The sequence below is a fragment of the Schistocerca piceifrons genome, chromosome 1 (assembly GCF_021461385.2).
Source record: "Schistocerca piceifrons isolate TAMUIC-IGC-003096 chromosome 1, iqSchPice1.1, whole genome shotgun sequence".
Taxonomy (NCBI): Eukaryota; Metazoa; Arthropoda; class Insecta; order Orthoptera; family Acrididae; genus Schistocerca; species Schistocerca piceifrons.
The window spans coordinates 1,057,401,448-1,057,423,395 of NC_060138.1; positions in this window are offsets into that span (position 1 = coordinate 1,057,401,448).

Below are 21,948 nucleotides of genomic sequence, written 5' to 3' on the forward strand. Positions count from 1 at the left end.
GTGGGGTAGATTATGTTGAAAGGTGATACAGATTTGTACCACTTCCGCACAATAAATAATATTTAAAAAAATATTTAAGATTTTCATTTGACTCACTCTCGTATTATTGTGCGACATAAACTTCCCCGTCTAGTTTTGGAGTTCGAGCCTTTGCCGAAACTTGTAGAAGCCTGTAGATCGGTCGCTTTCTTACCAAATACTAGGAGCGTGTCTTCGAAGACAAAGATTGAAAAAAAAGTGTTATATTCGGAGTGTGTGTCAGTCGCCAGCATCACTGCTCCTAGATGTCAGAGAGCGGAATACATCAACATAACATCAGCCATCAGCGGCGTGTCACGAAGATGATGAACAACAAACGTATGCATAACTGTATCGATAGCACAAGAACACTTTGTTTACACTAAATCAGGAAAATAAAATCACTAAATAACATGCAAGCTTAAGTCAAACAACATGCCTTCCAGGAGTATAAAGGATGTCGATGTCGAAGACATAGTAAACCCGCGAATGTTTAAGATTTAATTGCAATCCTCTTAATAAACGTACAGTGTTCATCTATGAATGGTTATGAAAAGCGCTATAAGTAGATTTTAACCATCCATTGACTTTTATGTTATCCAGATCGACTTTACTTATAATCATGATAAAGATTTTACAACTGATAGGCAAGTCATTTCATGTAGACGTGCACAGTACGTAAGCAACCTCGTTTTCTAAATTAGTGTATCCAAAATGTTTTTGTGCTGTCGACAATTGTAGTTTAACCTCTGTATCAGATTTCAGTGATGATGGCTGTGAGCCGGAATACCGATTTCGCAAACAAAAACTTTGCAAGTGCAGCTCCTGATTTACAAAAAGATGTTCTTTATTAACTACGTAAAAACGGCGGAGCACCCAACATACGAGATCTTCCTGTTTGGTAATTACGTTCTATCCTGAGGTCTAAATGTTATACGTTTATAGTGTGACATTTCCTTATTAAAGTTAACTGTAACGGACTGTCTGATAAACATGTGGAGGGAAGGCAGAAACTAAATGAAGCTTCATGTGCTGAGAGGTTATGTTACGTTATTTCATTGATTACAAAATCGAGACGTATTTACAAGGAAACGGGCAGTATGAAACCATCTACCAGTAAACGTTGCACCTTCTCTTGCTGGATGTAAGGTTTGGCTGTGAAGGGTGCCTTAGAGCCGTTGCATACTCTCGTGCTCTCGTGCATCAAGGTGGCCCACAACTGTTGTAATTCTTGATATCCCGGATATTGGTATTGGGACGGAGATGACGTTCGAGTTGGTCCCGCACATCTGGAAATCTTGCAGGCCACAGGAATACCTCGACACCACGCACACAGTTCATAGAGACACGTGTCATGTGTTGACGAACGTTGTCCTGTTGGGAGATAGCACCACGATGCCGTCACATGAGACACAGGATATCTGTGACGTACTGATGTGCCCTCAGCATCCCACACCATGACACCAAGAGTAAACTCAACGCCGATGGCCATACGAGGTAATGCAGAACGGCGATTCACCGCTGAACACAATGCGATTCCATTCAGCAACAGTCCATGCGTCACGATCATGGCGCCACTATAAAGGGATCCGTTTGTGCTGTGACGTTAATGACAACCTACGTATTGGATGGTAATACCTAAGTTTCTCCAACCAATCGTGCGGGATGACGCAGAATATTTCAGGAACACAATATTTCAGGGAGTACATAACTTCTCACTGATGGCAAGTGCAGAAGTGAAGGGTTTACAGTGTGACTCGTGTACAGTACTGCTATCCGTCCTTGTGGCAGTCAGAATTGTTCGACCGGAGACCTTATGACGAATATGTCTGTCCTCACAATGGCATACAGTCGAACATCGGCCCACAGTCACACCGGGTGCACTACAAATCTGGATACTGCCGATTCGACCAGCCGGGCAAATGGAGAACATAGTAAGGCACCTCTCAAACTGTGTAAAGTGTTGATAACGCTTACTCAGACCAGTACACGGCATCTTCATGTCGATCACAGTGATCACTCAACATCTGAAACTGTTGGTACCTGTCATATATCCTACCATACTTGGTAGCAATACTAAATAAGAAATACTCTAGTAGCCGTTGTACCTGTCATAGAGATTTGCAACTCTGTTCATTTACATCTCTGCCGATCGTGCTTACGTGTACGAGGCTTTAGCAACATACAACCATGTCTTCCACTTGCTTCACTATTTTTTTGTCAAGCAATGTAATTTACAATCAGTTTCAGGACTGGACATGTCATCTTTGTAACGGTTTGTTTGCAATTCGGGCGATGATACACGTCGGGAACAGTGGCTACCTTACTCTCCCAACCTGAGTAGTTTCAGTGTACACGGCCTAACCAGCTAGTGCTCCAAAAATTTCATTTCATTTATGTGATGTAGATACGAATTGTTCCTAAACAGTAATTGGAATCTTTAGTGTCATGAATGAATTTGACAATTTGCTCAGATAATGGTTCTGTAAATTAATGAAATAAAATGTTACTAGACGTTACCTGCACGTATTGCATAGAAGTAAAATACACGGACGGAAAAAGATCGCAACATGAAGAAGGATTCGTGCGACGTATGCGAAAGTTAGTAGGCGTGTTTCTACATCTGAAAATGATTTCAGTTCAAATTTCGCTCCATCGCATAGGAGTGGCGCTAGTAGCGCCACTATGAGTACGAACATCAGGTTTGCTTTAAAACCAAGCTTTAACCGTCGTGATTGATATTTACCTTTGAGATTGGACGTGATGAGCCCATGTTAGTCAAAAATGTCTTCAAGGCAAGAAAGGTGCCAGTAGCAAAACCTCTGTGAATTTGAACGAGGTCTTGTACTAGGACTATGAAATGCTGGATGTTCCTTCTGCGATACTCCAGAAAGACTTGGCAGGAATGTAGCCACTGCACATGCTTGCTGGCAGCGATGGTCATGAGAATGTGTGGTCGCAAGGAGATCAGGCTGCGACAGCCACTTGGCACTAACGAGAAGGAACTGCATCTGTGGCGGCAATGTGAGCAGCAATGGAAAGCCTTATGGGGTGCATTCCACTGACCCCAAACCACCGCCATTTGCGACTTCACAGTTGTCAAGCGAGAGCACACTAGAGACAAGGGAGGAGGTCTGTTTTGTTTTCTGATAAAGGTTAGCTCTGCCATGGAGCCAGAAATGGCCGTGTGTTGATTAGAAGGAGGCCAGCTGTCGGGCTGCAATCATCCAGGCGATTCGACCTGCTGTGCTGCCGTTCACGAACTGCACTCCAGGGGATGTTTTCCAACAGGACAACGCTCGCCTACCTGCCGCTGTTGTAACCCAATATGCTCTATAGAATGTCGACGTGTTACCTTGGTCCGCACGATCACCAGAGTCAGCAGCTCGTGGTATCACGGTCGCGTTCTCGCTTCCCGAGCACGGGGTCCCGGGTTCGATTCCCGGCGGGGTCAGGGATTTTCACCCGCCTCGAGATGATTGGTTGTTTGTGTTGTTCTCATCATTTCAACATCGTTCATGAAAGTGGCGAGTTTGGACTCAGCAAAGGTTGGGAATTTGTATGGACACTGATAACCGTGCAGTTGAGCGCCCCACAAACCAAACATCCTCGTCATCATCATCGATCACCAGATCTACCTCCAATCGAGTACACATGGAACATGATCGGCGGACAACTTCAGCGTCATCCACAAACAGCATTAATTGTTCTTGTACTGACCAACCGGGTGCAATGGGCTTGGAACCCCGTTCCACCAACTGACATCTGGTAGCTATACGACACAATGCATGCACGTTTGGATGCTTGCATTCAGCGTTGTAGCTGTTACACCTATTTATTAATGTACCAGCATTTCACATTTGCAATGGCTTATCTTACATTAACCTGTGATCTTGTAACGTTAATCACTCACATGTTCTATCTAATCAAATGTATTCCCGAAATTTCATTAGTCTACATTAACTCTTTTTAGTGTGGCGATTTTTTTTTTTTTTTTTTTTTTTTGCCTCCAGTGTGCAATAACATACAGTCCCCTTAGTTCATCAATGCTCGGGACCTTGCACGACCCAAAACCGGCATTTCCTGCTTGAATTCAATTACTGGAAAACCTGTACGTAATAATAAGATTTTAAAATGCCTGACGAATACAGCACAGTGAAAATAAACTCCATCACAGACATGTGAAGCTGATCCGATCCTGTAAACGGCTCGGAATAAGAACAGGAGTAACTCTTAATTAAGGAAGTTGTAGCGCGCCCGAGGACGAGCTGGCTGTCCCGCGACACGTGAATTACACGGCAATAACATGCGCGGCCCGGGCCCCGCGGCCGTTAAATAATGAAAGTTGTGGCCGCGTCCCGGAGAGCAGCTGACCTTTGGTGGCGCCAGCGCCAGGCGCGCCTGGTTGCCTGAGTGATATATCCGCCGTGAAGACGAGCCAGCGACCGCTCCTTACACGGGCACGCCCTCCCGGCGCGCCAGCCACCAGGAGGTTCGTTAATGCGGCAATAAACGTCCGCCGTCGCCGCCGCGCCGCAAATCAAGGCAACGGCCATTTGCGCAAATTAGAAGATACGGCGCGATTTAAGATGGGCACCATTCGGCAGCGCAGCAATAATGCTCTCGCGGCAAACGCTAAGCAAACAGTGCAGTGTAGCGCCGGAACATAAAATCTTATTAAAAATGTATATGAAAGGAAGTCCTGCGAGATTATCTCATGCATATTGTATAAGAACAGCACAATGTTTTCTACTTCTTATTTTCAGCGCAACATTGGGATCATCCTGTTGCACTACTTACAACGTCTGGAGACTTCGATGCACGTTTAGAAGACGAACTTTAAAATATTTTCTGCTCCCTCCCATCCTCTCTCTCTCTCTCTCTCTCTCTCTCTCTCTCTCTCTCTGTGTGTGTGTGTGTGTGTGTGTGTGTGTGTGTGTGTGTCTATGTGTGTGTGCGAGTTTCTTTTTCCACTCTCCCCTTCGCCATTTCCTCATTCTTGGGCATTCGTACGAATGTTGTTTCATCTGCCTTAATTAAAAGTAATTGCAAGTGTACTTGACTCCATCAGTCAAGGCAAAATCGCAAAATTACAAGAGAAAACATAGTGAAAGAACAGAATACAGAATGTCGTAAAAAGAAAAGATAGAAACACACGCACGGCCTTGTCCGAAAGCGCCTTTCTCAATTTTAATAAACGGCAAAAACTCAGTTTTTCGCATCAAAGGGTAGAACACTAATGATTAAAATTAAGGCATAGATGATTGTTAGTGTACCAGTATTTTTTAAAGTTTTGGGTGTAAATACTGATGAGAATTTAAAAAAACACATCTTAAAAACTCAGTTCAACCACTCTCGCGTACCTTGTAAAGTAACAAATAAAGTAAAACAGTTTTCTTATTACCATTCAATATAACAAATGGAGTTATATTTGTGGATGATTCATGTTTAAGAAAGAAATATTTCATTTTCCTAAACCACGGCAAACAAATGATATACCGTGCTCGTCCATCACAGTCTTCTTAAGAAGTATATACTTCCTCCGATGTAATTTGTTGCAAATAATCCACTAGATTTCACTGGACTATTGATAGTCATAATAACAATAATAATACTAGAAAAATTATTTTGATGTGCAGCTTCATGTTTTCGGAGTGCAAAGACTGCTCTATAAAATTTCGGCTGTGTACCCGCAATTCATCTAAGTGAAGATGTGAAGAAGATTTCATGCGGCTGCAAGCCCAAAATTTAATGGAGCAAAAATTATCTTCATTATTCTTTACTGAAATTGACTTTATATCTGAAAGGGAGAATAATGCTGCGACTAAAGTCTCTAATCATTTACTTGAGAATTTTAAATGTCTGACAGATGACATAGCTAAATGTGAAAATAAACGAAAAAGCTTCCATCTGGAAACCCATTCTGTTTCACAGAAGTGATTTTATTTAATAATTTGTAGCATATTTAACGCAAAAGTGCTACGAACTTACTTCCGTTATTAAAGTGAGCATTATTTTCTGTTTTGTGAATTCATCTGTCTATAGTCAGCGTCCAGTCATATTTAAAAATAAGTTAGTAATCTGGGAATAAACGCTAATAAGGTTCTCCTTTCAATCCGGTACTCAACATTCCTAAGACTAAAAACAAAAAAGAAACCACTACTGTCATTTTCGGTGGCAGACGCGGACGAAAAAAGGAAAGCCTTCGAAAGATCAGTCGGCGTACATGTTGGTGTTCCCACTGCAAATTCTCCCTCCCGTAACAAACGGTTAATGATACGCGGGCAGACGGTCACCTTGCAGATACAACACCTTCATGAAGCGGTGTGTGTATAAATGCCCTTCAACTGACTGCATCAACAGTAGACAGTAGGTGAGATGAGGTAGCGGTCCTGTTCCGTCGCACGCATAAAAGCAAATGTAGGTCACTGACACGTCTCAAAACAAATGACAGCCATTAGGGCTTCAAAACATTTGGTCTCCTGAATGTTGTTGACCATTCTTTACTCAACAACCGACACAACTAACGAAAGACGAACTGGTGACTCTGCGTAAGTTCGATCTCCTGATGGTCGGTCGTCCCGATTATTACGCAGGCAATGCTTAGTAACACTAGAGGCTGTTCCAGTAGTCCAGTCTAACTTGCTCAACATCAACATCTCCCATCTCGCATCAGTAGGGGAAGAAACATTCTTTAGGAGGGGAAAAGTTCGTCCCGTAGAAAAAGTACACACTTTTTTCATTCACGCATTGATTAAGAAACTTATTAAAAACATTTATATATATATATATATATATATATATATATATATATATATATATAACAAAGCACATAAAAAATTTCTAAGCGACTGCAGCCAAGCATTGTCAAACAAAAACTGTTTAAAAAGCTTGTGTACATATATCGCATTAGAGTTCTCAAGCTGTGTTAAAGTCACATATTACATGATACACGTAATAACACCTACGTCAGTTGGTTCTACTAAGAAATTGATCATGGAAGTAGGAGGAAGTAGTTAGCAATAAATAACTTAGTCTTTTCTTAATCTGTGGTTTATTAGTAAATAAACTTCTTATGAGTGTTGTCAAGCTACGAAAAATGTTTGTTCCTGTATAAGGGGTAGCTTTCTTGAGTTAGATAAGTAATTATGTGTTTGTAAAGATTTTTCTTAATATTGGTATTCATTGGGTAGTTAATAAAGCGAGGAAATACAATTCGCTATTGGACTTTACTTACTGTGTCGATGATTAAACCAATAAAAAAGTAAAATAAACGGTAATAAGGTTCTCATTTCAATCCGGTACTCAACATTCCTAAGAACAAGTCAGAAGAAATGACAAGGGTATAAATCCAACGCCCAGACTGCAACGTTGAAAGAATCTTAACGGGGGATATTTTTGAACTTCATGCTAAATGTATCTGTTATAAACGGTCGTTATGAGATTTAATTCCGTAGGAAATACAAAACACAAAATATATTTCACCATAATTTTTGTTTCCTTTATCATACATGTGTTATTTTTTATTTAATGGGTATGACTACAAGGCAAGAAGCCATAAAAATCTACAGTTTTAAGTTACTAATTAATATATTCTGTTTTCTGAACATTCTAATAACGGATAACCATTATCCATTATCATACATGTGTTATTTTTTATTTAATGGGTATGACTACAAGGCAAGAAGCCATAAAAATCTACAGTTTTAAGTTAGTAATTAATATATTCTGTTTTCTGAACATTCTAATAACGGATAACCATTTTTTCAAGCAGATCTAAGCTGTTCCACAAAATATTTCGTAAAGTGATGCAAGGTTACAGTCTAATTCTAAGTCGGCCTTTTCGTGGGCTGTTGTCTCTCGTAAAACCAAAAAATGACCGTACGCGAACTCCATTACCATTATAGATATGTCCATATCCTTTTTCCTCGATACTATCTCTCTCTTTTCTTACGAATTTTCTCTTACGAAGAGAGCATGAAAGCTCTGTGAAGAACTCATGGCTACATTTTGCGTGTTCCTGATCAAATTATTGTAAATTTTAATATGGACAGTACATGTCATTACTCAAACTGAAAGCATATAAAGGATTCAGAGTAATACGAAGGGGAAAATCCAACGGTTGATGAAATATTTTCAGAATAGTTCGCAATCTGTTTACAGAATACGCTACGCACTCAGCACAACAACATTGCTGCATATTCAAGGAACACGTGAAGTCCTGACTGTGGCGCAATAGCAGCTGGTCTGTCCATACTAGGAGACGTGTGCGCTAGGGTCACATTGACAGCTGACTGCATCAGAAGGCCTGGCGCTTTCAACTGTCCCATTTCATGGCAGCCAAGAAACCGTGAACGATTTACTGAGATAAACGTTGGCACGTGAACAGTAGCTCAGCAGAAAGTCTTTATTAATTTTCTTACAAAATAACATTTATTGTAATACAGTGGAGTGCAAAATGAAAGGAAGGAAGTAACTTTTGCGCGGTAAGTTACTGCCAAGTTACATAGCTGAATGAAACTTGTGTCACACAGAGGGCGGTTACAGTACAACACAAAACCTAAAAGACAGCAATGCACACTGAGACGAACATAAATGACACTTCTATTTACACTACATATTTATCGTTTTCCATGGATCCTTTGGAGAAGAGTCGCTGGGATGTGGAAATAGTCAAAGTTTTTTTTTCTCAGATACATGGATATTGTAAAATTCTAATGCAGACAGAATTATGAGCTGTAACCCTTGTGAAGATATTCATCGAAGGAGTAAAAGGAGTTGGCCAACAGGAACTCGAATTCACTCTGAAACCGATCTTTACCAGTTACAAGACCTTTGATATGCTCTGGTAAGTTACTGAATAGAGGAGTACCCATGTATTTGACTCCTTTTTGTACTAACGTTAAGCTTTTATAGTCCTTATACAGATTGTTTTTGGTTCTGGTATTATAATCATGTTTTGCACTATTTTGTGTAAAAAGAGACACGTTGGAAATGACAAAGGACATCAATGACTATATGTACTGAGAAGTAGTAGTTAGAATACCAAGTTTCTTAAAGAGGTCTCTGCATGATGATCTAGGACTGACACCAGATATAATTCTAATGATTCGTTCCTGAATTTTGAAAATGTTCTCTTTGAGAGAGGAGTTTCCTCAAAAGACGATTCCATAACTCATTAGTGAATGGAAGTAGGCCGAATAAACTACCTTCTTCATTTTTAAACCGTCTCTTTCTGCTGTCGTGCGTATTGCAAATGTAGCTGAACTAAGGCGTTTCATTAAGTGTAGAGCGTGAGTTTTCCAATTTAGGTTGTGGTCAATTTCTAGACCTAAAAATTTGACTCTGTCTACAGCTTTAATTTCATTGTTTGAATACATTACACTTATAGGGTCAGGTATTCTTCGTGAGGTAGCAAACTCTATTTACTGGGTCTTGTCAAAATTCAGTGACAATCCATCTTCTGTGAACCATTCATTGATACTTACAAATATTTCATTAACTGATTGCTCAGTGAGATCACGTGTACTGTTTTTTATACCAATACTTGCATCATCTGCAAATAAGACAGAATTTGCGTTTTGTGACACTGCATATGGAAGGTCATTAATACAGAATAGGAACAACAAGAGACCTAAAATAGAGCCCTGGGGCACCCCTTGTCTGATGGTTTCATATTTTGAATGACTATTGTTATGTGGTAAGCCTGATACAGACACACACTGTTTTCTATTAAAAAGATAGAATGAGAACCATGAGCCTGTTACTCCTGTTATCCCATGATATTTTAACTTTTGCATAACGATATTATGCTTAACACAGTCAAAAGCTTTAGCCAGACCACAGAATATTCCAAGTGGTAATAACTTTTGATTTATTGATTCTAATATACCATCTGTAAAAGTGAATATAGCTTGATCAGTTGACAATCCTTTCCGAAATCCGAACTGATTGCGAATGAGAATATTTTTCTTTACTAAGTGTTTATAAAGTCTTTTGTACATAATCCTTTCACACACTTTTGAAAATATTGCCAATACTGAAATGGGACGGAAGTTTTCTAGTGATGATTTGTCTCCTTTTTTGTGTAGTGGTTTGACAATAGCATATTGAAGCCTATCTGGAAATGTATCACTTTAGAGGGATTCATTACATAAATAACTCAGTATGTCACAAAGTTCTGAGGAGCAACATTTAATTATGATAGTGGTGATTTCATCATAACCACTGGAACATTTGTTTTTAAGCGAGCTAATAATATTAGAAATCTCTGTTCAAAGACCGCGACTTACGGTGGTCCTCTGGACATCAGAAATGGCGGGATATGGTTCTTAATAGTATTTGACATCATCACGGACGGCAATGCTTGCTCTGCAACTTGCTCTCATGTGGCCACAAGGCTGGTAAGGCTTTCTTGTGGCAGGGCATTCCTTTCCTCCAGCAGCCCGGCCGACAATTGCTGGATGCTGGTTGTTCATGTGGACGTGTTGCGGTACGTCTCCTCAACGCATTCCAAACGTGCTCGATGGGATTAAAGTCGGGCACCAGGCAGACTTGTCCATGCGCTGAAAATCCTCTGGTTCCAAGAGAGCTCCTCCACCTGGGCTGTTCGATGCGGCTTCCATGAAAATATCAGGTCCGAATGCACTCATTAAAAGACGCAGATGGGAAAGGAGTGCAGTGTCACATACACGTTGACAGGTGAGGGTACTGTGGACAAGTATTTAGAGATCTATACGCCTATACAACGTTGTCTAGGGGTAGTGTCTTTGAATAGTAATCAAAACGTCCTGCGATCCGTGGCTCAAAACCACCATAGCTTAGATATTGAATAAAAATCATCAGAATTGGCGGCCGAAGACTTCCAGCATAATAAGTCATCCTCATTCTGCCAATGGCTTTTTCAAATATGGTGCAGGAGCGGACCCAAGTTAAGGGCACTCTTTTGCCCTTCAGGTGTAAACTGCCCCTAAAGGAGGGAGAATCAATATCGTCAACTGTCTGAGGATGCGGAAGGCAATGGAAACAACTGCATTAAAGACACATAATGGGTAACCACGGAACATGTGGCCTTTAAAAGTGTCAACATTATCTCTCTTCTGACAAGTGACTGCGGAATAGTACCCCATACGGATCTTCGGGAGGGGACTGCCAAGGGGCAGGTGACCATGAGATAAAGATCGACTAACCAACGGGAAGATAAAGTTCTACGAATTGGGGCGCGAAATGTCAGAAGTTTGAACGTGGTAGTGAAGCTAGAATATCTGAAAAGGGAATGCTACGGCTCAATCTAGATACAGTGGGGGGTCAGTGAAGTGAAGTGGATAGATGACAAAGATTCTGGTCAGATGAGTACATGGTAATATCAACACCGGCAGAAATTGGTACAGCGAGAGTAGGATTCGTTATGAATAAGAAGATAGAGCAGAGAGTGTGTTACTGTGAACAGTTCAGTGACTGGGTTGTTCTTGTCAGAATCGACAGCAAACTAAACCCACAACGATAGTTCAGTTATAGATGCCGACGTTGCAAGCTGAAGATGAAGAGACAGACAAAATATATGAGGATATTGAACGCGTAGTTAAATACATAAGGAGAGATGAAAATCTAATAGTCATGGGGGACTGGAATGCAGATGTAGGGGAAGGGGTAGAAGAAAGAGTTACAGGAGAATATACGTTTGGTACTAGGAATGAGAGAGGAGAAAGACTGAGTTCTGTAATAAATTTTAGCTATTAATAGGGAACATTTCGTTCAAGAATCACAAGAGGAAGAGGTATACTTGGAAAAGGCCGGGAAATAACGGAAGATTTTAATGAGATTATATTATGGTCAGGCAGGGATTCCGAAACCAGATACTGGATTTTAAGGTATACCCGGGGCAATTATCGACTCCGATCACAATTTAGTAGTGATGAACATTAGGCTGAAGTTTAAGAGACTAGTCAGCAAGCATCAATACGCAAAGAAGTGGGGTACGGAAGTACTAAAGAATGAAGAGATACACTTGAAGTTCCCGAATGATATAGATACTGCGATAAAGAATAGCTCAGTAGCAGTTCATTTGAAGGGGAATGGACATCTATAAGAAGGGAAATCAATGAAGCTGGAAAGAATATCATAGGCACAAAAAAGGTAACTGCAAAGAAACCATGGGTAAGAAAAGAGACACGTCAGTTGATCGATGAAAGAAGGAAGTATGAAAATACTGAGTGAAATTCAGGAATACAGAAATACAAGTCGCTTAAAAATGAAATAAATAGGAAGTTCTGTGAGGCTAAGGCAAAATGGCTTAACGATAAACGTGAAGAAATCGAAAAAGAAATGACATGGTAGGACTGATTCAGCGAGTAGAAACGTCAAACCAACCTTCGGTGAAATTAAAAATAAGGGTGGTAGCATACGGAGTGCAATGAGAATTGCCCTGTTACACGTAGAAGAGAGGGCGGATAGTTGTAAAGAGTAGATGGAAGACCTCTATGAGGGGGAAGGCTTCTCCGACATGATACAAAAAAAAAAAAAACAGCAGTCGATGTAAAAGATGTAGCGGATCCAGAATTAGAATCAGAATTTAAAAGAACTTTGGAAGATTTAAGATCAAATAAGGCAGAAAGAATAGATTACAGTCCATCATAATTTCTAAAATCATTGGGAAAGTGGCACAACAGCCTATTCACGGTGTGTAGAATGTATGAGTCTGCCGATATACCATCTGATTTTCGGAAAAATATCATCCAGACAATTCCGAAGACTGCAAGAGCTTAAAAGAGTGAGAACTATCGTATAACTAGGTTAACAGTTCTTGCGTCCATGTTACTGACAAGAATAATATACAGGAGAATTGAAAAAAAGATTGACGATGTGTTAGATGACGATGAGTTTGGCTTTAGGATAGGTAAAGACACCAGAAGGCAGTTCTGACGTTGCGGTTGATAATGGACGCAAGACTAGAGAAAAATCAAAACACCTTCATAGGACTTGTCGACCTGGAAAAAGCATTCGACAATGTCGAATGGTGCCAGATGTTCTAAATCCTGAGGAAAGTAGGGGTAAGGTATGGAGAGAGAGATGGGTAGTATATAAAGTATACAAGAGCCAAGAAAGAATAGTTAGAGCGGAAGACCAAGAGCGAAGTGCTCTGATTAAAAAGAGTGTAAGTCAGGGATATCGTCTTTCACCCCTTCTGATGAATCTGTACATCCAAAAAGCAATGATGGAAATAAAAGAAAAGTTCATAAGTGGAATTAAAATTCAAAGTGAAAGAGCATCAATGATAAGATACACTGAAGACATTGCTATCCTCAGAGAAAGTGAAGAGGATTTAGAGGATCTGTTGAATGATATGTATTGTCTATTGAGTACAGAATGTGGAGTGAGAGTAAACCGAAGAAAGTAATGAAAAGCATTAGAAATGAGAACAGCGAGAAACTTAACGTCAGTATTGACGGTCACGAAGTAGGTGAAGGTAAGGAATTCTGCTGCCTAGGGAGCCAAATAAGCCATGACGCACGGAGCTAGTACATCAAACGCAGACTAGCACTGGCAAAAATGGATACCTTACCAAGAGAATTCTGCTAATATCAAACACAGGCCTCAATTTGAGAATAAAATTTCTGAAAATGTACGTTTGAAGCACAGCATTGTTTGATAGTGAGACATGGACTCAGGGAGGAACAGAAGAGAATTGAAGCATTTGAGATGTTGAAAATTAGGTGGACTAATAAGGTACGGAATGAGGAGGTTTTGCGCAGAATCGGAATACGTGGAAAACACTGACAAGAAAGAGGGACAGAACGGTAGGATGTATGTCATCAAGGAATAACTTCCATGGTACTAGAGGTAAAACTCCATCTGGTGGGTCTCGCAGTCCGCGCAAGGGCCTTTGAACGAATCCACGAAGAATCACCGTCGATGGATCACGTTACCAGAGAAAAACAACATAGCCGCAGAATGTTAATAGAGGCGTTCGTAGTGCCGGACGGTCGCCGTATTTCAACGCAAAAGTACATCGCCAACGCCTTTGTGGAACAATACGGTCATCTCTATGAAGAAACGGAACACGATCAGGGACCCTTCCATGAGGTCCCGCGAACGATATCGGCGTGCCACGACGCGACGGCCGACCGAGAGTTAACGGGGGAAGTCACAGATGACCACATAATAGAAGCGCTCGTTCAAGGAGCGTCGGACAAGTCGCCGGGGACCGACGAGTTTCCGTTAGGGTTTTATCGTACATTTAAAGACCTCATGACTCTGCGATGGACTGCCATGTACCGTGAATTGATGTCTCCCACTGCTCGTCTTCGACCAACCTTCGTGGAAGGAATGATCATCCCTATCCACAAACCATTCGGCGGCATAGGGATACAGGCCTACCTGCCACTAAGCCTTCGTAATTGCGACTACAAGACCTACACCAGGATACTTGCAGCACGCTTTAAACGAGTACTACACCAAGTGATATCAATCGATCAAACCCAAATAGGAGGGGATAGCAATATACAAACTGCACTCAGCGACTATTGCGATGTCATCGCACTGGCAGCAACATATCGTCTCCGGGGTGCACTGGTATCGATAGACTTCTTTCGCGACTTTGATGGGGTGAGCGATTCCTATCTCGTGGAAGTAATGACGCAAATGAAGTTTCCAGAGAGTTTTGTCACCGTCGTTAAGCGACTACTTCACAACGCTTCATCCAGAGTGCTCATCAATAGACGCTCGGTCAGACAAGGGTGCCCCCCCCCCTGTCGACGATACTGTATGCCACCCCGGTCGAGACGCTGCTCTGCGGACTGCGGAAGCGACTCTGAGGAATGACGATAACGCACAACAAGTTTATATGCAGAACATAAGCGGTTGACCTTGTGTTTTCAGCACGGTCGGGCGACGAGGCAAGAGCGGCATTGCATTGGATTAATTTGTATCGTAGCGCTACGGGAAGTCCTATGAACATGGAAAAGTCGGGAGCAATGAACATCGGGAGAGGACTCCTGATGGGATGTGTAGCACCATTACAGCTGATAAACAAGATGAAATGCCTAGGAATTACCTTCACTACAGACGTTCGACAGACGATGGCACTGAGCTACAGACATCTTCTGCAAACAATTCGTACGAGTGTCCGAAGTCACAAGTTAACGGTTCTGGACATGATACAAAGGCTCATCTTTGCCAACACTTATCTAGCATCCCCCACCTGGCCCAAATTTTTCCTATGCCGGTGGTGTTGGCGCGCCGAATCCTGGCGGCATCAGCGTTTTTTTTTTTTTTTTTTTTTTTTAGGTCTGCTTTTTGACGTCGGATACGAAACCCTCACTCTTCGTAGTAGTCGTGGAGGTCTTGGACTAGTCCACGTCCGCGACCGAGCAGTGGCTATTTACATAAGCACGATGATGAAGATGTGGACACGGCACCGGGAAAGTCTGACGGGCACCTTAATAAACGAAATAGCGCCATCTTCTCGTCCGGCGCCGATAGTGGTGTCTCACATCTCACCATCGCTTGCCCACGTACTAACCTTTTTTGTGGAACACAGTTGTGTACATATGAAATTACCGGCTACCAGGACGGCAACGGCACGTGATACATATCGCATCTTGACGACGGCCGAATAATGCCGTAGAGTGCCGACAACGAACAGTGGCATGGTCAATGGTATGGCGTACAGCACACCCCGCACACCTTGATACGGAGACGCGCGCACTGTGGTATCAGGTAGTAAACGGGAAATACGTGACTCGTTCTAGGTTGCATACAATTCATATGGCGGATGGGCCACTGTGCAGTGTTATAGACACAGAGGAACATCGCCTGATATGCGGGCCTTCGGCGGACGTGTGGTGTTTGGTCCAAAAAATGATCGCCTTCCTTCTTCGGGTGGTGCCGCAAGCGTGGATACTACTTCTCCCAGATGTGACATATTATCCCCGAGCGAAGACAAGCGCAGTGACTTGGATTCGGGGTCTGACTGTGCTTTACCTTTTCCAGGAGGGTTGGTTCAAATGGCTCTGAGCACTATGGGACTTAACATCTGTGGTCATCAGTCCCCTAGAACTTAGAACTACTTAAACCTAACTAACCTAAGGACATCACACACATCCATGCCCGAGGCAGGATTCGAACCTGCGACCGTAGCGGTCACGCGGTTCCAGACTGAAGCGCCTAGAACCGCACGGCCACACCGGCCTGCCCGAGAGGGTTGTTAGAATTGTACTTGACTTTTGGGCCTTATTACAAGAACATCACTCACAGATTATGAGAAATCCGAGATATCTGACATATTACGACAATTTTCTAGGGCGTGTCTTGCTTGATCCCCCACCCATTTGCGGAGTACCGGGTAGGAGAATGTAATTATTGCCTATAAGTATTCAGAACAAGAAAGGACAAGGACAGTGGAGAGGATCCACCACGTATCCTGCACCATCGCGAGGTACAACGGGATTAGCGAGGAACGCGCCCAAGATGAGGGACGTGGTCCGTTATTGTTTTGTACTGATGCAAGCAGTTTATGTTTGTTATTGTTACACCATAATGTAAAATAAGTCCACTTATTTACATTTTCCAGAAGTATTATATTTTATGAAGGAAAAAAGGTTGGTAGACTACTTGCCCGCGAAAGGCAATAAAAAAATTAAAAATATGAAAAACGAAGAAAGTCATTAAGTGGTTAGTTTTAGAAGCGCAAGCTCTCTGGGTCAAACCTCACTGTTGCACCTTTTTTTTCCCACGTTACTCTAACAACAGATTTACTATTGCTGTTCAAATTAACGGTATTTAATGATTCATTTATTATTTGCATTATATTTATCCTGAGAAACAGGAAAACAAAATATTTTTGTTTGGACTTACGAAATAAAAAAGGATACACAACTATTCTGAATCAAATCGGTATAGCCTTTTTGTTGACATTACTGCACCTACATTTGTTACACGTACGGAGCACGTCACGGACCAGATGACACTGATCGTAAAAACATGTAAAACAACAATTATTGTCGTATATGGCACAGGTAAGAAACTCAGAGTTTTTGCATGAGCATGGTTTTTTCAAACTTTCTACTGAAAAAAAAGATGGTAGACACTTGCCCGCGTGAGGCAAAGGTTCGGGGTTCGAATATCGGTCCGGCACACAGTTTTAATCTGCCAGGAAGTTTCATACGAGCGCACACTGATTCTGGATAGATGGTTATGTTACACTTCCTTGGGATAGATATGTTTTCGTTTGGCTATTAAATAGGGGAGCCCAGTGGGTCTACCCCTAACATCATTCGATGACATTGGTTTTGAGCGTTTACACCCCAGACCCGATTCCTTAAAGAGTCGAACTCTCGTGTATGAAACAGCGCTAGACCCCTGATTACAAATCAGTCAAGTTTTCGTAATATTTAATGTTAAGCATATAAAACCATTAAGGTTGAAGAAGCAAAACCTTATTTATGTTAGTTTATTAGTTTCGGGTTGTTCACCTAAAGACTAATGAAGAAATTCAATGCAACACTAGTAGACCAGAAAACAACTGATCCTGTGCGGGAATCAATATTTCAGTTTTGAAAACAACGCATTCTTGTAATAAAAAAGAAACATGTTTATTAGCTAACAAAAGGAATGTATCAACTGAGCAAATTTTACCCATATTTAATCTCAACAGATTACTTTCCCAAAGCAAGCAGCTTTAAGACGTTAGGTGCCCCTGCCCCGCCAGGCGTGGCAATTCTGGGAGTGTCAGGTGACCCACGCCACGCCAAGCGTGTTTGGATTATCAGCTCCGTCTAGCCTATGTTTTGTTTACTATGCACGTCGGATTTGCCTCAGTCTGTGCCCGCGCACTCTACAGTGAACGTCGGCTACGATTTAGCTGTTGATTTATCTTTCTATCATTCTGCGGTGAAACGAGGGCATTTGTTTTCAATTTACCGTTCTTTATCAATAAAATTATTATTTTCAGCGAAATTGTGCATTTGTTTTCAATTTATCGTTCTTTATCAATAAAATAATTATTTTCAGTGAAATTACACACAAATTTCATATTTATATGTTGTTGTGGTCTTCAATCATGAGACTGGTTTGATACAGCTCTCCATGCTACCCTATCCTGTGCAAGCTTCTTCATCTCCCAGTACTTACTGCAACCTACATCCTTCTGAATCTGCTTAGTGAATTCATCTCTTGGTCTCCCTCTACGATATTTGCCCTCCACACTTCCCTCCAATACTAAATTTCTGATCCCTTGATGCCTCAGAACATGTCCTACCAACCGGTCCCTTCTTCTTGTCAAGTTGTGCCACAAACTCCTCTTCTCCCCAATTCTATTCAATACTTCCTTATTAGGTATGTGATCTACCCATCTAATCTTCAGCATTCTTCTGTAGCACCACTGTTCGAAAGCTTCTATTCTCTTCTTGTCCAAACTATTTATCTCCATGTTTCACTCCCATACATGGCTACTTTATAAAGACAAGTAGTTATTTACCGTTGTTACCACAAGTCTCGGAAAATTCCTGACGAATTTACTTCAGATTTTTACACCATACTCTAATGAACATTGAGAAGTACGTGAGATATATGTACAGGGTGGTCCATTGATTGTGACCGGGCCAAATATCTCACGAAATAAGCGTCAAACGAAAAAACTACAAAGAACGAAACTTGAAACTTGGTAGAGCACTAGCCCGAGAAAAGCGAAGGTCCCGAGTTCGAGTCTCGGTCCAGCACACAGTTTTAATCTGCCAGAAAGTTTCATATCAGCACACACTCCGCTGCAGAGGGAAAAATTTCATTCTGGAAACATACCCCAGGCTGTGGCTAAGCCACGTCTCCGAAAATATCCTTTCTTTCAGGAGTGCTAGTTCTGCAAGGTTCGCAGGAGAGCTTCTGTGAAGTTTGGAAGGTAGGAGTCCAGGTACTGGCAGAAGTAAAGCTGTGAGGGTGGGGCGTGAGTCGTGATTGGGTAGCTCAGTTGGTCGAGCACTTGCCCGCGAAAGGCAAAGGTCCCGAGTTTGAGGCTCCGTCCGGCACACAGTTTTAATCTGCCGGGAAGTTTCATATCAGCGCACACTCCGCTGCAGAGTGAAAATCTCGTCCTGAGAACGAAACTTCTCAAACCAGATGGCGCTATGGTTGGCCCACTAGATGGCGCTGCCATAGGTCAAACGCATATCAGCTGCGTTTTTTTAAAAATAGGAACCCCAATTTTTTATTACATATTCGTGTAGTACGTAAAAGAAATATGAACATTTTAATTTGACCACTTTTTTCGCTTTGTGATAGATGGCGCTATAATAGTCACAAACATATGGCTCACAATTTTAGACGATCAGTTGGTAAGAGGTAGGTTTTTTATACAGAACGTAAGTACGTTTGAACATTTTATTTCGGTTGTTCCAATGTGATACATGTACCTTTGTAAACTTATCATTTCTGAGAACGCATGCTGTTAGAGCGTGATTACCTGTAAATACCACATTAATGCAATAAATGCTCAAAATGATGTCCGTCAACCTAAATGCATTTGGCAGTACGTGTAACCACATTCCTCTCAACAGCGAGTAGTTCGCCTTCCGTAATGTTCGCACATGCATTGACAACGCGCTGACGCATGATGTCAGGCGTTGTTGGTGGATCACGGTAGCAAATTTCCTTCAACTTGCAGGCCACGGTATGGCGCTTCGACGACCAATCCACCTATCATGAAATACACTTTTCAATACCGCTTCAACCGCACGCGAGCTATGTGCCGGACATCCATCATGTTGGAAATACATCGCTATTCTGTCATGCACTGAAACATCTTGTAGTAGCGTCGGTAGAACAATACGTAGGAAATCAGCATATATTGCACCATTTAGATTGCCATCGATAAAATGGAGGAGAATTATCCTTTCTCCCATAATGCCGCACCATACGTTAACCCGCCAAGGTCACTGATGTTCCACTTGTCGCAGCCATCGTGGATTTTCCGTTGCTCAATAGTGCATATTATGCCAGTTTACGTTACCGCTGTTGGTGAATGACGCTTCGTCGCTAAATAGAACGTGTGCAAAAAATCTGTCATCGTCCCGTAATTTCTCTTGTGCCCAGTGGCAGAACGGAACACGACGTTCAAAGTCGTCGTCGTGCAATTCCTGGTGCATAGAAATACGGTACAGGTGCAATTGATGTTGATGTAGCATTCTCAACAACGACGTTTTTGAGATTCCAGATTCTTGCGCGATTTGTCTGCTACTGACGTGCGGACTAGCCGCGACAGCAGCTAAAACACCTACTTGGGCATCATCATTTGTTGCAGGTCGTGGTTGACGTTTCACATGGGGCTGAACACTTCCTGTTTCCTTAAATAACGTAACTATGCGGCGAATGGTCCGGACACTTGGATGATGTCGTCCAGGATACCGAGCAGCATACATAGCACACGCCCGTTGGTCATTTTGATCACAATATCCGTACATCAAAACGATATCGACCTTTTCCGCAATTGGTAAACGGTCCATTTTAACACGGGTAATGTATCACGAAGCAAATACCGTCCGCACTGGCGGAATGTTACGTGATACCACGTACTTATACGTTTGTGACTATTACAGCGCCATCTATCACAAAGCGAAAAAAGTGGTCCAACTTAAAACATTCGTATTTCTTTACGTACTAGACGAATATGTAATAAAAAATGGGAGTTCCTATTTTTAAAAAAACGCAGTTGATACCCGTTTGACCTATGGCAGCGCCATCTAGAGGGCCAACCATAGCGCCATCTGGTTTCCCGCTTCTAGCTAGACAAGTTTCGTTCTTTGTAGTTTCTTCGTTTGATGCTTATTTCTTGAGATATTTGGCCCGGTCACTATCAATGGACCACCCTTTCATCTGTCCTTTTCCCGGGCTCCCTCTTCCCCCCCCCCCCTTCCATCCTGTTTTCTTCCCACCTAACCTTTCTCTGCCTCCCCTCTCCCCCCCCCCCTCCCGAGTCGTTTTGTATACCCCTCCTCTGCCTTTCCCCACTCCCTGTCACGTCTGCCCAGCACCCGCCCCTCTCTTATGGGCCCTCGTCCTCCATCGGCTCCTTTCCCCCCTCCCTCCATTTCGTTTTTTCCTCTCCTTCCCCCTCTTTCCTTTCCCGTCATCTGTCCAGGTTCCCCCCATCTGCCCTCGGCCAATTTTGTAGTGCAGTGTTCAAGTGAATGTTCAGTGTTGTTCGTGTTTCCAAAGTGTTGCGAACAGAAACCATGCTGTCGCTGGGTGTAAATTTTATATCTCTTGAGAACAGAAACCAGACTGTCACCGCGTTTTTTTAATGTTCTTTCTATTCTTTTACCTGTCTGCTTCATATGTATTTTATTAGCATCATCAACCCTTTCTTCTATGTGTTCCACGATTTTCCGACATTTTACCATTTATGTCACCGATTTTATCGCCTGCTGTTATTGTTTATTATCTTCATCTTTTTAAAACAAACTCTGTAGTCTGAAGAGCGGCATACTAGGCTCCTGCCAGCCCATCCCCTTCGGGGGGAATCAAAAATCAATAAAGAAAAAAAATGGTGTACTGTTAAAATCCACTGGGAGAAAAAAAAATGCTGTTCTGCACTCTGTATTGAAAAAGTTCGATTTTGTATTCTTTCGTGCAGTCAGTTTTAAGTACCATAGCAGGACCTTTGTACAATTACGCGAATTGTTTCTTCCTTATGTATTCTTTCTAATTATAGATATTTTCAAACAAACGTTGTACACTCAATAATACAACAATGCGTTTCATTTTCGTTCTCACAGCCGGTTTTCACAGAAAATAGGAAAGCGGTATTTATGGCTTATCGACTTGTGATTGAAATATTATTACGGAATCTGAACTTGTAATAATAGTAAACTAGGCTCAGTGTTGGAGAGAGGGTGGAAGGGGACATGGACAGAGATGGGAGTAAGACGTAGAGAGCTGAAA